This window comes from Notamacropus eugenii, chromosome 2 (assembly GCF_028372415.1).
Source record: "Notamacropus eugenii isolate mMacEug1 chromosome 2, mMacEug1.pri_v2, whole genome shotgun sequence".
Classification (NCBI taxonomy): Eukaryota; Metazoa; Chordata; class Mammalia; order Diprotodontia; family Macropodidae; genus Notamacropus; species Notamacropus eugenii.
In genome coordinates this window covers 444797864-444813575 of record NC_092873.1, presented here as the reverse complement: position 1 = coordinate 444813575, position 15712 = coordinate 444797864, and the positions used below count along the sequence as shown (strand labels likewise).

The 15712-nt window shown below is 35.4% G+C and overlaps 1 protein-coding gene and 1 pseudogene across 8 annotated transcripts in view; both read right to left on the bottom strand.

The window, feature by feature from the left end:
- Positions 1-15712, bottom strand: part of KCNT2 (potassium sodium-activated channel subfamily T member 2) — a 528526-nt gene that overhangs the window by 474641 nt on the left and 38173 nt on the right. The window lies entirely within an intron of this gene.
- LOC140529567 (protein CBFA2T2 pseudogene) lies at positions 9988-15372 on the bottom strand (annotated as a pseudogene).

Here is a 15712-nt window from a genome sequence, read left to right as displayed (position 1 = left end):
TTTACTATTTTTTAAATTATGGTTTGTTATGCTGGATGACCTTCTAGGAGGAGGAAGAATATCAAGAAGAAATTAATGTACTTTTTAAAAAACAGTTGCAACAGTGACACGTTTGGTACATAATTCACCTTGAAAGCACTAGTTACTTTATTTTTTTCACTAAATTCCGATAATATAATAAAAATAGAAATTAATGTCAATGAAGTTATTAATATCATATAGTTACAACCATCAAAAAGAAATAATGTTCTATCTGGAAGTACCATGTGTCCCAAGTACATAGGGATTTGGGATTTTGTCATTAGGGGCAATCCCATGACTGTTGTTTTTCAGTCATTTTCAGTCATATGTGATTCTTCATGACTCCATTTGGAGTTTTCTTGGCAAAGATATTAGAGTGGTTTGCCATTTCCTTCTCCAGCTCATTTTACAGATGAGGATACTGAGGCAAACAAGGTAAAATGACTTGTCCAGGGTCACACAGCTAAGGCCAGATTTAAACTCCCGAATATGAGTCTCCCTAGTACTCCATCCACTGAGCCACCCAGCTACCTTACCACACTCCAAAGAAAACCTCCCTCTAGGTGGAGAGAATTACCTGAGGCTAAGAGAGGTTTAGTAACTCATCTACAATAACAGAGCCAATGTCATCGAGTACTTTATTTGTGCAGCCATTCCTCAATGAAGAGGAACTTCCCCAGTGTCTAGTTCTTTGCTACCACAAAAAGAATACAAATAATGATACATGTGGAATCTTTTCCCTCTTTCTTTGATCTCTTTCGGTATAGATTTAATTCCTAGGTCAAGGATTATACAGAGTTTAGCACTATTCTGGGAACAGCTCCACATTGGTTTCCAGAATGGATGACCCAATACATAGTTGCAACAGTAGTTCATTAATATGTTTATCCCTACAGCATTTATCATTTTCCCTTTTGTCAGCTTTGCCAATCTGATGAGTATGAGGAGGAACTTCAGAGTTGCTTTAATATGGCAGTAATTTGGAACATGTAAATTTGGTGCATTTTTTCGTATCTATTAATAACTTGAATTTCTTCCTCTGAAGAAGTATTGTTCATATTTTTGATGAATTATCAATTAGAGACTGAATATTATAAATCTGAACCAATTGCTGTATATATTGGAAATTAGAACTTTACCAAATAAATTTGCTGCAAAGATACCTCCCCAATAGCTACCTACTTCATTTCTAATTTTATGTGCATTTTCTTTCTACAAAACTTTTTAATTGGGTATACTTAAAATTGCACATTTTATCTTTCACTAACCTCTCTATCCTATGTTTGGTCTTCCTCTATCCATATATTTTATAAGTATATTTATAATATCCCCTAATTTATTTATAATTCTTATATATTCTTATTATAAATATATCTTATAATTCTATAAATCTTAATGTCTAAATCATGTACTCCACATGAATTTTACCTTGGTATGCAGAGTGAGATGTGAGTTTGTATTTGATTTCTACCAGATTGCTTTCCAGTTTTCTCAGCAGTTTTATCATGAAGTGAGCTTACTCACTAAGTAGGGTCTTAACATCTATCAAAACAACAAAACTGCTCATTTGCTTCTGGATGTAGTGCTTCTAATTTGATCCATAGGTGGACTTCTCTAATTCTTAACCACAGCCCAATCATTTTGATGACTACTTCTTTGTAGTAAGTTGTGAGATGTATTATTGCCCAGTCCCTTAACTTTCCTTTTTTTCCCCCTATTCCTCCTGATAGTCTTGAACTGTTGTTCCATATGAATGTCATTATTTTTTGCTAATGTTGATCTACAAAATAATCCTTTGGTAGTTTGATTGGTATGGCACTCAAAAAGTAAATTAATTTGTGTTGTATTGTCATTTTTATCATATTGGTTCAGCCTATCCCTGAGGAAGTACTATTTCTCCAATTATATAAGTCTGTCTTTATTTGTATTTAAAGATAAATCATGATTGTATACACATGGTTCTCTGTATGTCATGAGAAATAGAATTCCAGATGTTTTGTACATTATGGAGTTGTTTTAAATGTGATTCCTCTTTCTCTTTATTCCCTCTGGGTTATGTTCATAATGTACAGAAAATCCTGATGACTTATATGGTTTTCTTTTATATAGTACAAGTTTGATGAAATTGAGCTGCTTAAATTACTTTTTAGTTGACTGGCTAGGGTTCTCTGAGTAAACTATCATATCATATGTAAAAAGTAATAAGTTTCTTTCTTCTTTGCCTATGTTGGTTCCCTCAGGTTATTTTTCTCATCTTTTTGCCATAGACAGCATTTCTGGCACTATATTAAACAGTATCATCAAGAGACATTCATACTTTACTCCTGATATTATTGACAAGATTTGTACCTTATATCCATTATTAATAGTGTTTGCTCTTAGTTTTAGATAAACACTACTTTCATAGTAAGGGTATATTCATCTTTCCTGTATTCTTATGGGTTTTCTTTTTCTAAAGAAAAGTAGGCATTATATCTTGCCAAAAACTTTTTCTCAATCTATTAATATAACCATATGATTTTTGTTGCTCTTTTAATTGGTTCATGATACTTGTTTTCCTAATATTGAATTAACCTTAGATTTTATAAACCCAACATGGTTATACTACACGATCCTTGTAATATGTTATAGTAGTCTCTTCATTAATATTTTTTACACATTTTGTATCAATGTTCATCAGGAATATAAGTTTAATTTTCTTTCTCTATTTTAATGCTCTTTCGTATAAGCATAAAGACCATATGCAGATGATAAAAGGATTTGGTAGCCTCCTTTGTTTTCCCATTTTTGAACAGATTATGTAATATTAGAATCAAATGTTCTTTGAATGTTTGATAGAATTAGCTAGTAAATTAATCTGCTCTCAGAGTTTCATTCTTTGGGACTTCATTTATCACTTGTTCAGATTCATTTTCTTATATTAGTTATGTCCTCTCTTGTTTTCACTCTTGTTTTTTCACATTTTGTATCACATAATTACATTAATTTTATTGGGTTAATTGGCAAATAACAGCAGAAATAGTTTCCAATAATTTCCTTTATTTCTCTATCATGTATTATTAATTTGCTTTTGTTTTGATATGGATTATTAGGTTTTCTTTTTTAAAAAATCAAGTTGGGTAATATTTTTTATTAAAAAAATAGGTCCTACTTTCATATGTTCATTTATTTTGCTTTCAATTTTATTAGTCTCATCTTTGATTTTCACAATTTGTATTTTAGCATTCATTTTTTCAAATAAAATTCTGGTGGTTTTCTAATTATTGTTTATTTGATCCATTCTTTCTCTTTTTCTATATGAAAACGCTTAGAAATGTACTTTCCCCCCTAAAAGCTGCTTAGACAGCATCAAAAAAATTTGATATGTTGCCCCACTTTTCACATTTTTCTTAGCAAAATAATTTTTCATTTCTATAATTTGTTCTTTGGCCCATCAATTCCTTAGGATTAAGTAATTTATTTTAGTAAATTTTTAATCCTTTCTTTGAGAATCATTTATTGCATATATTTTCATTGCATTATGTAAATTACATGTTAATATTTCTTTTTACATTTTAATTTGTGATATTTTATGTCTACTACATATTTCTATGAAAGTGTCATACACAGCTGAGGAAACATGTATTCCTTTCATTTACCATTCAATAATCACCAGAGTTTTGGCTTATCTAATTTTTCTAATACCCTACTCAGGTGCTAAACCCTTTTCTGATTTTTTAAAAATATTATATTGCCTATGTGTGAAAGGTTTACACTGAGGTCTTCACTATTCTATTATCATTTCTCTACTCCCTGAAACAAACTTAACTTTTCTTTTAAGTATTATCATTAAATTGTGAGCTTGCTGAGGGCAGAGATAGTCTTTCCTTTTCTTTCTATCTCCATTGATAGTGCTGGATGTGGTACATAGCAGTTGTGAAGTTATCTTTCCCTCTCTTTTTTCAGCTCTCTTTTGTGTAGTCTTCATCAGAAAAAAAGTTCTTTGAGGTCAAGACTTTTTTTTGCTTTTATTTCCATCTCCACAGCTTAATAAATGCTTACTGCTTTGCCTGACATATATGGAACTTTATATATATTATCTCACTTGAACTTCAACAAATCCCTGTGAAATTAGTGCTTAATAAATCCTACCTTGTCACCTACAATGACTTTATTCTGTCATAGCTTTGGGGGTTTTGGGGTTTTTTTTTTTGCTTTTTTTTAGTAGTGGTTTGGATTTCTTTCCGTTTTCTTTTCCCTGTATGTTGCTTGTTAGTTGATTGCATGGCTTTTCCTCCTAGTGAAAAGGGAGTGTGTTTTTGCCTTTCTTTGTATCCCTAGTACTTAGCATAGTTCCTGGTAGACAGTATATACTTAATAAATGTTTATTAATTGGCTGACTGACTGACTAGAACAGTGGCTTATTTCATATACAGACCCCATGAGAAACCTCCCTCATTAGCAGCTGCTTACAAATTTTCTTAGCAAGTTGTTTGCAGCACTGAGAAGGTAAGTGACATGTCTAGGGTCACATATTCAATGTGTGAGAAGCAAGAACTGAACCCAAGTCTTCCTAAATACATGCCCATCTCTTCTTTATTCATTACTGCCTCCGGGATTAAGTATTTACTATATTTTCTACTTTGGAGACAAGAAAACCAAGGTCTATAAAAGTTAGATTGCATAGCTTTAGAGATGTAAGAGACTATAAATGCCATCTAGTCCAATGCTCTTATTTTACAGATGAGGAAAATGAAGCTTGTACGACTTGTGTATGGTTATACAGATGGTAAGCATCATACAATTCCTCTAACTACAAAGTCAGTAATCTTTGTTTTGTACCATTAAAATTACAGTGACTTCGTAGAAATTCAGGCAATCAATCCAAGGTCTTGTAATTCCTTAGCTAATACTCTTGGAACCAAACTATTCTGCTTTCCTTTTCCCTGCAGGATGTTTTCCACTGAAATTCTCAGTTCACCCTTATCATAAAAATGAATATCATGCTTAAAAGAAAAAAGTACTGAGTCACATATAATATGGAAATCATATAAAAGATAGCTGATGAATCAAGTCCCATCCTCTACATTCAAAGTTACAAATAATGATGGCATTTTAAAATGTGTTACATGTTATGCCTCTGATTCAGTATTTTCCCCTCACTTTGTGTGGTACTTCTATTTTCAATAGAATAAACATATTAGTCTATTATAATATATACAGTCAATTAAAGCATTTTTTAAAATTTCTGGTCACTGCTTGGGGCACTCTAGTTTTTAAATGGCAGTCAGCTCATGAATTCCCAGTGCAATTCTTCTAATAAGTGATATTTCCTCATTTCTACATGCCTACTCTTTTTCAAGTGGCAATTTTAGCAAAATTAATTAAACCCTTCTTGACAAAAAAAAATGTTTCTCTTGAAAGAGTGATTCTTAATCTATGCAAATTTAGGTTTGAGGCAACACATTTTTCAGGATCCTGGCCAACTTTTTTTTTTTTAATGAAGTAATAACTTGTCTAAGAAGTATCATAATTCTTTTTTCCATCAATCCTTTTTTTTATCCTAATTTAACTAACAGATTAGTTCTGGAGTTTCCTTTGTCTTGTTCAGTTTTAAAGTTCTCCATCTTCATAATGAGAAATAAAAATCAGACAAATTAATGTAAAACTACTATGGCATTATGCTACATTAGAATATATCCAGGAAAGATTCATGAGGAAAGGAAACCTTAAGGGAATACAGTTATTACCCTTTCACTTATATAAATGATTTCTCAATTCAAAATTTTAGTCATAGATTCAATTCATTATTCTGAGAACACCAAGAAACTTGTACAAGAGTAATAATGTTTAGTCTACAAAGAAGGTCAGGTGATTGGTGGTGATTCACTATTTAATATTAAACATGTACGAAATATAAAATGTTATATGAAATATATTTGTCATGGCCCTTTACTTACTCTCTTTCTGTCAAAACCAAAACTATCAAAAATATAAAAGATACACGTATAATAATGCACAATGGATTAAAAACAAAAGCAATAAATTTAAAATTTAGACACAGCTAAACTCTTAGAAGTGAAAGAGTAGGTTTAGAAATCTGTCCAAATATAAATTGCATTGGACAAATGTTGAGTTTTTCCCAATGCTTGAGCAAGGTCCTTCTGGTTATTGCAAGATAGGTGTGACTAGCCATAAAATAGTGGGTATTTCATATGAGCCACAACAAACATTCAACCATAATCACAAAGTGTTCAAGTTCTAAGAGACCTTGAAAATTATCTAGTCCTAATTGGTAAACTAAGCCCCAGCAAGGAATTGTGGCAGTCATGACTGACCCCAGACTTTAGACCCCAAGACTATGTTTTTCACTTCTAGATCACGCATATGTGCCCTCAAAGAGCCCATTTGTTGCCATATACGGATAGAAGGAATAGGAAAATAGATTACTTCCTTTGTGAAGGAAGGACCTAACTTAAATAGTCAGTACCATTTGTTCTACCCACACTAGTTTAACCATTAACATCTCATTTTACTACTTATATGTGTCTTAAGTTGTATTTTATAATCATAACAGACTTAGATTGCAAAAGAGGGGTACATCTCTGTGTGGAAAAAAAAGACAGTGGTTTTTAGCTATTGATTTGCCATTTCAGTAGCATTTACTCACCTCCTTCTGAATAATTCACTTCTAGGCACTTCCTCATATGCCATACTTACCAAATATTTTATTTTGTCGCCACTCACTCAGGGTCAGTATTTTCCCTACTCTTTATTCCTTTGACTGGAAATCTCTGACTTGTGGAAAGGAGCTCCCCTCTAAGCCAAGCTCTCTAAGCTTTACAGGTAGACAAACAGATAATGGATAGTAGCAAAAGCACAGGCTTTGGTATCAGAACTGGATTCTACCAATGAACAAGCATTTATTAAGTGCCTACAATATGATAGATACTGAAACCATTACTAGGGATTCAAAGATTTTTAAAAAAAGGAATAACTCCTGCTCTCAAAGAGATTATATTTTATTGGAGATGACAGCTTATAGAGTCCAAATATGACCTCAGACTTATTAGTCATGTGATCCTGGGCAAGTCACTTAATGCTGTTTGCCTTAATTCTTCATCTGGAAAATGAACTGGAGAAGGAAATGGCACACCATTCCAATATCTTTGCCAAGAAAAACCCAAATGGAGTCATGAGGAGTTGGACATGACTCAAAAGCAAGTGAAATGATAACAATGATGTATATTTCACATAATCATAATTTTGAATAGCATGATTTCAAATCCACACAACCACTTCAGGGGACCACTTATAATTCACATTAATGGCAACCCAGCTGTATAGTAGTGTACAGTAGTGGTATATATGGTAGTATGTATAAGCAGTAACAGTATAGAAGTATAGAAGTAGTATGTGAATACTACTACTAGGCTCACAGTCTCACAAGATTTTAAATTAAAAGGTACCTTAGGGATTACACAGTCCAAATCTCATTTCATAGACAAGAACCTAAAATCCATAAAAGTGAAATGAGTTACATGAAGTCATACAACTATAAACAACTAAAGTCCCAGAATTTCAACTAGTCTTATAAATTCCCAAATTTTAATTTGAACCTAGGTCCTCTGGCTCTTGATCTAGTGCTCCTTCTACTATGGCATACTTACCTATATGATTTCAACATTTAACCCTGTTCTGACATTCAATGATTCTAATGCACAGTAATCCGAGTTCAAATCATGCCGCACATACTTTTTTGCCTGGTAGAACAGGAGGTAGTTTGTGGTGGAGGGTGAGGGAGAAGGTGGATGTAAGACCTTATACCATCCCCTAAATTCTTCTGTCTGGAATGAACTGTACTGTTATTTTTAACTTTCTACTAATTCTACTGAATGCAAAATTAAGGCGTCCATAGATAAGCAGTACGAGTCACAGCTGCAATTTTGTCAAAGAAAACCTGACACTTTTCTTAGGGTAATGTAGATCTAAATCTCGGCTTTCTTATGTTTTTTCTTAAGATAAGTGTTAGCTATACCACCCAGGGCTAGTACTTTTGCTCTACCTCATCTATTGCTTGGGAATTATAATTATTCTAATGATTAAGTTGTCCATACCAGTTGTAAGTGTACAACAACTCACCAAGCTTCCTGAGATTCTATTCTAAATCAGCTTTCCTATTCATTTTATTATTTTTAAAGGAAATTCTTTATGGTCATGAAATAGCATGTTTTTGCAATGTGATTAGAATATTTCAAGAGTTCATTGAATAAAAATAGATACATAGAGTACTCTATGGTCCTGCTCATTTTGTTGTGCTTTCTCTGTACAGCATGTAATGTCTTATTCTATTTTCATGGTTGTTTTGGCCAACTAACCAAATAGGAAATGATTTTCAAATACTAGATATTTAATTTGTGACTTAACTACGTCCTTTGCTTTATTAGTATCATTTTATTCCCTGTTCAGTCCATTTTATTACTCACATTTAAAAAGGATTTTAAGAGAGCTGATAAAATTAACTACGTAACCTTTCTATTATTAATAGCAGAAGTAATGATAATAATAACTAACATTTTTGTAGTGCTTACTATGCCTAAGGGTACTTAACAATTATTATTTCATTTGATCCTCCCAATAGTCCTGGGAGGTGGGTGTTATTATTATCTCCATTTTACAGATGAAAAAACTGAGGCAAACAGAAGCTAAGTGACTTGCCAAGAGTCATGTAGCTAGTAGTTTCTAAGTCCAGATTTGAACTCATGTCTTCCTGACTCCAGATCCAGTGCTCTATTCACTGTGGCACCTTATTACAGAATGTCTATGCGAAAAGGACACTAAAAATCAGAATTAACCTCTTCCTTTTACATATGAGAAAACAGGAACCTACTGAATTTGTTGCTTTCCATCAGTAGGAAAACAGTAACTAGAATTGAAGAGCTGTCATATGAAAGAGACCACACTTGTTCTGTTTCAACATGTAAGACAAAACCAGGAACCAGGAAGAAATTGCAAAAAGGCAAAACCAAGTTTGGTGTAAGGAAAAACTTCTTAACAATTAAATTTGTCCAAAAGTGAACTGAACTGCCTTAGGATGTAGTAGGTTTCTTCTTCAGTGGAAGTCTTTGAAAAAAGGCTAGAGGTAATCGCTTGTCAAGTATGCTATAAAGGACATTCCTTTAGGGAATGAGCTCAAGTGGATGGTTGCTGAGTTCCTTTTTAACTCTCATGTTCTGGGATTCTGGGATTTTGGATTAATGCTCCTTCTACTGCACCAAGCCCTTTTGAGAATGTGACTTGTATGGGGATGGGGAAGATTTTTAAAATGTTAATCACTTCAGAAAAGAACTTTTTTCCTGAGATAAGCACTACCAATCAGGAGGCAGAGGCTGGAGCATCTCTTGTTTTCAGGAGTTCTGAGTTGCAGTGAGTTATGGGGATCAGGTGTCCACACTAACTTCAACATCAATATAGTACACACCCAAGCACAGAGAGATCACAAGGTTATGTAATGAAGGGTGAACCAGTGTAGTTCAGAAACAAAACAAGTCAAAAGTTCTGTATGGACAAATAGCAAAAGTGGGTCTATTAGTAGCCCCTTTACTTCCAGCCTGGGCCAGATGGAAAGACCTAGTTTTCTAATCATAAAATATGATAGATAGATGAATAGATAGACTTGTAAATAGATAACATAGATAAATGGATAGACAGACAGACAGACAGACAGTTAGATAGAGAGACAGATATAGAAGATATGCTCTAATTTCTTTCCAACACTGCCAGACTTTTGGGTGATATATCTATATGCCACTTCTGATTCATTCAGTATAACCAATAAAGCTAGATGTATCTGATGAATTTTTTAAAAAGAATATCAAATTACATTATTTTTATCATCTGTGTGAATTCCTGATAATGGCATATAATATATTTCTTTACTATGACCTTGAAATTTGATAAAATAAACAAGCACAGATAGATGAATAAACTCTCTTCCAATTAATTTTAAGATCAAATTTCAAGATCGGTTAAAAAAGAAGTACATTATATGGCATTAATTAGAATTCACACAGAAAGATAATAATAATATATATTTGATATTTGATATATTTGATATTCATCGACTAGACCTAGCTTTGCTGGTTCTACTGAATGAATCAGAAGTGACATAGAAATACGTTACCTGAAATACAGATAGAGCTTAAAAGAAGTTAGAAAGAGCATATCTTCTACCTACTGGCACATGATTATTTATGTTATTTTCTAGGCCTCTTACAATGTAGCCCTCTGCTTTTATTACAGTCATCCAAAGTCTGTTTAAGTCATACCAAACCATGTAGACACATAAAATAAAATGTATTGAAAAAATGACATTTTTAATCACCCTGTAAAAATTTATCCGTATAAAATTAAAAATTAAGTTGCTTTGAAATATTTGGATTTGGATCATTTCATCATAACAACTTTACTAGTTGTGAAGATATTTTGGCATTAAACTGACAAATAAGAAGCTTGAAGAATCTAATAAAGTTATACAGGATACAAAATATAGTAGAAAAAAACCATAAAAAAAGATAACCTTAAGATCTGGAAGGCATATAAGACATCAGCAAGTCAAACCATTTTATCATTGAGGAAACTGAGGCCCAAAGAAATTAAATGACATGCTTTATGTCATAAAGGTAGTAAAAAAAAATCAGAGAGAGAGAGAGAGAGAGAATTTAAGCCTCAGTTTCCTAATTCCAAATCCAGTGATCATTCCATTATACCATGTAGGAGAAAACACTATGAAACATTTCATTGATAAAGAAGTGAATTTTTGGTCTTCCAACAGTAAGGCATCAGAAACAGTGAGGCATACTACAGAGACACTTGGCCTCAAGGTCAGAAAGATCTGAGTTCAAGCAGATGCCTCTGACATACTGGTTGTGTAATCTCCAGCAAGTTACTCGATCTCTCTATATCCCAGGCAACTTTATTTTTTCTCCATAGAAATCATAACTTATGCATTTATTGAGACAGTCAGCTCCTCCTTCCCCTCTAAATCTGAGCTGACCCTAAACTGCATTCTAGAAGCAGGTAAGTCACTTTTCTCCTTGTAGAACATCCTGTCAGGCCTGGAATCTCTCGACACCAGCACAACAATGTAGTTCAATGAGTTAAATAGTTTGTGGGATTGCATGTCCTTGTTTGTCCAAACTAGGTTCCTTGGTATTGGTCAGAGATTAGGCATGAGTCTGAGAACACCACTGGCAGCATGTAACAGGCTCCCACATCCTGTTTTCACTTCAAAGTACAGCCTGTTTCATTCAATGATCAGGGATATCACAGAGGAGGCTCCTGGTCAGTTACAAGTTGGGGCCTCTAGCCTTTGAGGCTCCTCCCAGATCTAAAATATTGTGGCTCTGTGACTGATTCTATTACACAGTCTCTAGGAGATGTCATACTGGTGAACTTGTGGGTCAGAAAAGACAGAGAATATATAGCTTAGAACAAAGGTGCTTAGGAGGGAAAAAAAAGGAGGGGGGGAAGCTACAGTCACAGACTGTTTTGCATTAGTGATCTGAAATGAAGAATACGGTGGTAACCATTTCCATACAGAGTAGTTGGACAGCCTTGCACGGGTGAAAAAAAAACATATGTAGACTTTGTTAAGCCATGTTTGGACAATGCAACCTTGGAAAAGCCAACATTCATCATGGGGGAACCTGCTGCACATCTTATCCCCTGGGGAAAATGACTAATAATGAAAGTAGTTATCTCTGTCCTGTAAATGGCCTGATGGTGAATGCCAATGGTTTGTCACTGAAACCACTGCCTTCTGTTGGTACCACAAGGGACTGGTTGTGGTAATGAAGAAACTGATGGCCATTCCTGCTCAGAGTACATTGGTATCTATAGCTGAGACAGATGCAGGGATTGAGGACCACGAGGCGGCCACTGAGGTCTTGTTCAGGGCTGGGCTCAGCACTCCATCAGTGGGTTTGGTGAGAGAGACTCACCCAGGGGGAGGAAGGAGTGGTTTGCTCCAACTATGGGGCCCCTGGATGCAGATGCAGTGTTAACGTTTCCAGTTCTTATGCTGACAGAAGGAGCCACAATACTGGACAACCTTGCAACCATTGCACTTCTTGTTGGCTTTGCACTCACAACTCCAGTAGCTCTCAGAAATGAATTTCCATTGGCTTGGCACTTAGTATCTGTGATGGCATGCTTCTAATACCTTTTCAAAGGCCCTTTGCTTAGCCTTTGCCATAGCCTTCTGCATTTCCATCATGGCTTGTCACTTCATCTTATTTTCCCTTTCTTCCAGATCTCTTCAGTGACATAGCCTTCTCTGACCTACTGCTAAATTCACATAGGGAATCACCACTGAGTGAGTCTGAGCTCTCTGGGCTGTGCTGGCTGGAGATCAGCTCACGCTCTGCTTGCCTGGCCTTTGTATTCTTGCTGCATCATCTCTTCTAAAAGTTGAATTCTTCCCTATCCATTTCCAGGCAGTGCTGCAGACAGCCATGGAATGCCAAGGGATTCAGATGTTTCCACTTGTCAGTCCATTCTGTCAAATGGTAGTCCACTACTAGATCCTCCTGGTATCCTCCTTGTAAGTCATGACCATGATGTTGGTCATGTATTTCCTGATGTCCAGTATCTTGGTGGGATATCTGTATAAGTGTGAAGTGGCACTATTTCCCAAGGTATAATACTGTACAAATGACACAGTAGGATGGGGCTGCCCATCAGGATTTATGAGGGTCAGAGAGAGAGAACAGGGCTATGGTGGGGAGCAGGGTGAATGGTGGACACTACCTTGGTGGGAGACTCAGGGAGGACTGATTCTCTCTCAAAGCTGTTGTTTTCTTTCCTGTTAAGATTGGGTCTCTTTCCATTCCCATTCCCATGTTTTTCCATTAGTAGCTCTAAATAGTCACCTGGGGAAGTTGTAATTGTGTTGATTAGGTGCTCATGCTAAGCCAGGTCCTAGGAAGGGTCTGCTTGGCTGCCTAGGCTCAATGAAGCAGTTCTCTCTGCAACAGGAAAAGGATGACTTGAAAGAATGGAATCACAAAATGATGGGAAGAAAAGTTGGTGGCCTCTTGTCACTCACAATGGAATTCCTCAAGCTCATCATGGAGTTTATCAAAGCCAGAAAGAGGGCCAGAACTTTCTTTTCCATCTGGGGAAAGTATCACTACTAAATTCCTAGAAGGTCATTAGTTTACTGAGCTGTCAGACCACACAAGTTAGCAAAAAGCCTTTGATTTGGTAAGCAATGAAGATAAGGATGATGCAGGACTGTTGCTTAATCTCTAGGTTAGGGAGGGAGTACCATTCAGGATGGGCAGTGAATAGTTAATCTCATTGTACAGTGCAATAGGGGTGAAGGAGCCTGGGCAGAAGGCACCAAGGTTGATAGGTGGCCCTGGAAGCATGATGGGAGGTGAGGATCTTGACTGTATCTTCATTTCCATGGGGGATTCAAACATCACTGATACCCTTTTCTCACTAGCAGTATGATTGTTTTCCCCAGTCATGGAGTAGAGATTCAGGGTTGAGACCAGGTATTAGAGTGATGCCATAGAGATGGTGAGGTCCTTGAGATAATCTAGGTAGTGGGAGACATTATGTTCACTATATCAAATTATTCAACTCACTATCCATGTAGGAAAAATGAAGTGACAGCAGAATGTCTTTTGTCCAGGCTCTCCCAAACAGTTTGGGTTGGAAAAATCAATAGAAGTCACCCTTCAGTACATCTATCTTGTACAGATGCTACAAGTGGACAGTGAGCTGAACCCAGGGACAAACAGGAAGACAAGAACATGTTAGATTGCCTTTGGGAAACTGAAGAATTTTTTGAATGAACTCAAGCTTCTCCTAGAAACAGCCCATACTTTGTACACCAATATACTTCCAGTTATATCACTGGAAGGCAGCTGCCCATGGAATGCCTACCATCTCTGTGGTGCAACCACAGCCCTAGCAGATTCAAGCTGGCAATGACAGTGAAGGCCAAGCCAGACCCAGCTCAGTTAGGTCATAGCTCCAGACAACTTGTTTTTAAGATTGAGGAGCAGAGAACTTGCTTATCTGCCCTGGATGAGGTAATTTCTTCCTGGGAGTTCACTACAGCAATGAAATCATAGGGCAAGGCCAAAAATTCAGTAAGTCAAGTCAATATTTTATTAAACACCTTCTACCTACTATGTACCAAGCACTGCATTAAGTGCTAGGGATACAAAGGAAGGTGGAAAATAATCTATGATCTCAAGGAGCTAACAATTTAACAGAGGAGACAACATTCAAACCACTATGAACAAACAAATGAAATGGAGACAGTTTCAAGGAGCAGGCACAAAGATTACAAAGAAGGAAATCCAGGGAGACCAGGAAAATAAAGGGACAGAAAAGAGAATTTTTGGAATGGGGAATTCTAGAAAATGTCCAAAGACCAGAGATGGACTATCTTGGGTGAAGGCAGTATAATTAAATCAATCAGAGTTTGTGGAAGAGATTAAGGTGTAAAAAGACTGGAAAGATACAAGTGAGTCAGGTTATTAAAGGCTTTAAAAGCCAAACAGAGGATTTTATATTTTATCCTGGATGTAATAGAGAGCCACCAGAGTTCATTGAATGGGGAGGGGTGACCTGTACTTTAGGAAGATCAAAAAATACATATACTGGGGTAAACATCATAGATTGAACAATCTCTTATCTTCTAAAATCTACCTCCCCAGTCAAGCTCAGTTCTGCTCCAAACCCAGGCGCCTAGGTTCTCAAGGATTACAGGGCCTCTCTTATAAGTTTCTAAGGTTAAGAGTGACTCTAAGAGAACTAGGAATGTTTGCTATAATAAGAGCTATCAATATTTTCATTTCTATTTTAAAGTTCTAAATCCTAGTATTTAATTCTCAAGTGTGTGGCCTTATATAGCCAGGAATAGAGAAAAAAGTTCCACACTCTTCAGCCACCCTCATCTTTTACAAAGGCTGGAAAATTATGCTTGAGTTGAAATTATCTTTATCTAACAAATATTTACTTAAAAGCCACATTTAACAAATAGCAAATATTTCATTCTCTTCTATCTTTCATGCTTTGATAACTAATTATTTTACCTTGCCTTTATCTTCTCTTATTGCTATTAGATGTGTACCTAAGCAAGCAGAAGACAGATGATTAACGGGAGGCACAAATCTCTAAATCTTCACACATTGAGATGAGAATAATCAATCCTCCCTCAAATAAACTGCTGTCAGAGAATAAGCAAGGCTGCTAGTCATTCGGGGGCCATAAGTCTACAGGAAATTTCTCAAGAAAATTTTTCTTTGTTAACATATTTCACAAATTACTATCATCAAAAAAAAAAAACAACCTCAACTATATATTATGTGTGTGTGTATATATTTACATATATATAAATATACTTTATATATTTATAAACGTACTTAATAAGCTAAGTCATCAAATCTTAGAATTGAAAGGATTCTTAAAGACTATGGAATTCAACCCATACCTAAATGAGAATCATCATTAACAACATGCCTGATAACGTGCATTCAGTAGTGGTTTAAAGATCCCTAGGAAGGGGAATCTACTACCTTCCAAGGTAGTACATGCTACTTGGTATCATCCCAAGCATTGTTTTCCTTATATCAAACACCATGCTCAAGCAATACCTTTTACAAGAGGCCTTTCCTGATCTCTCCAAATT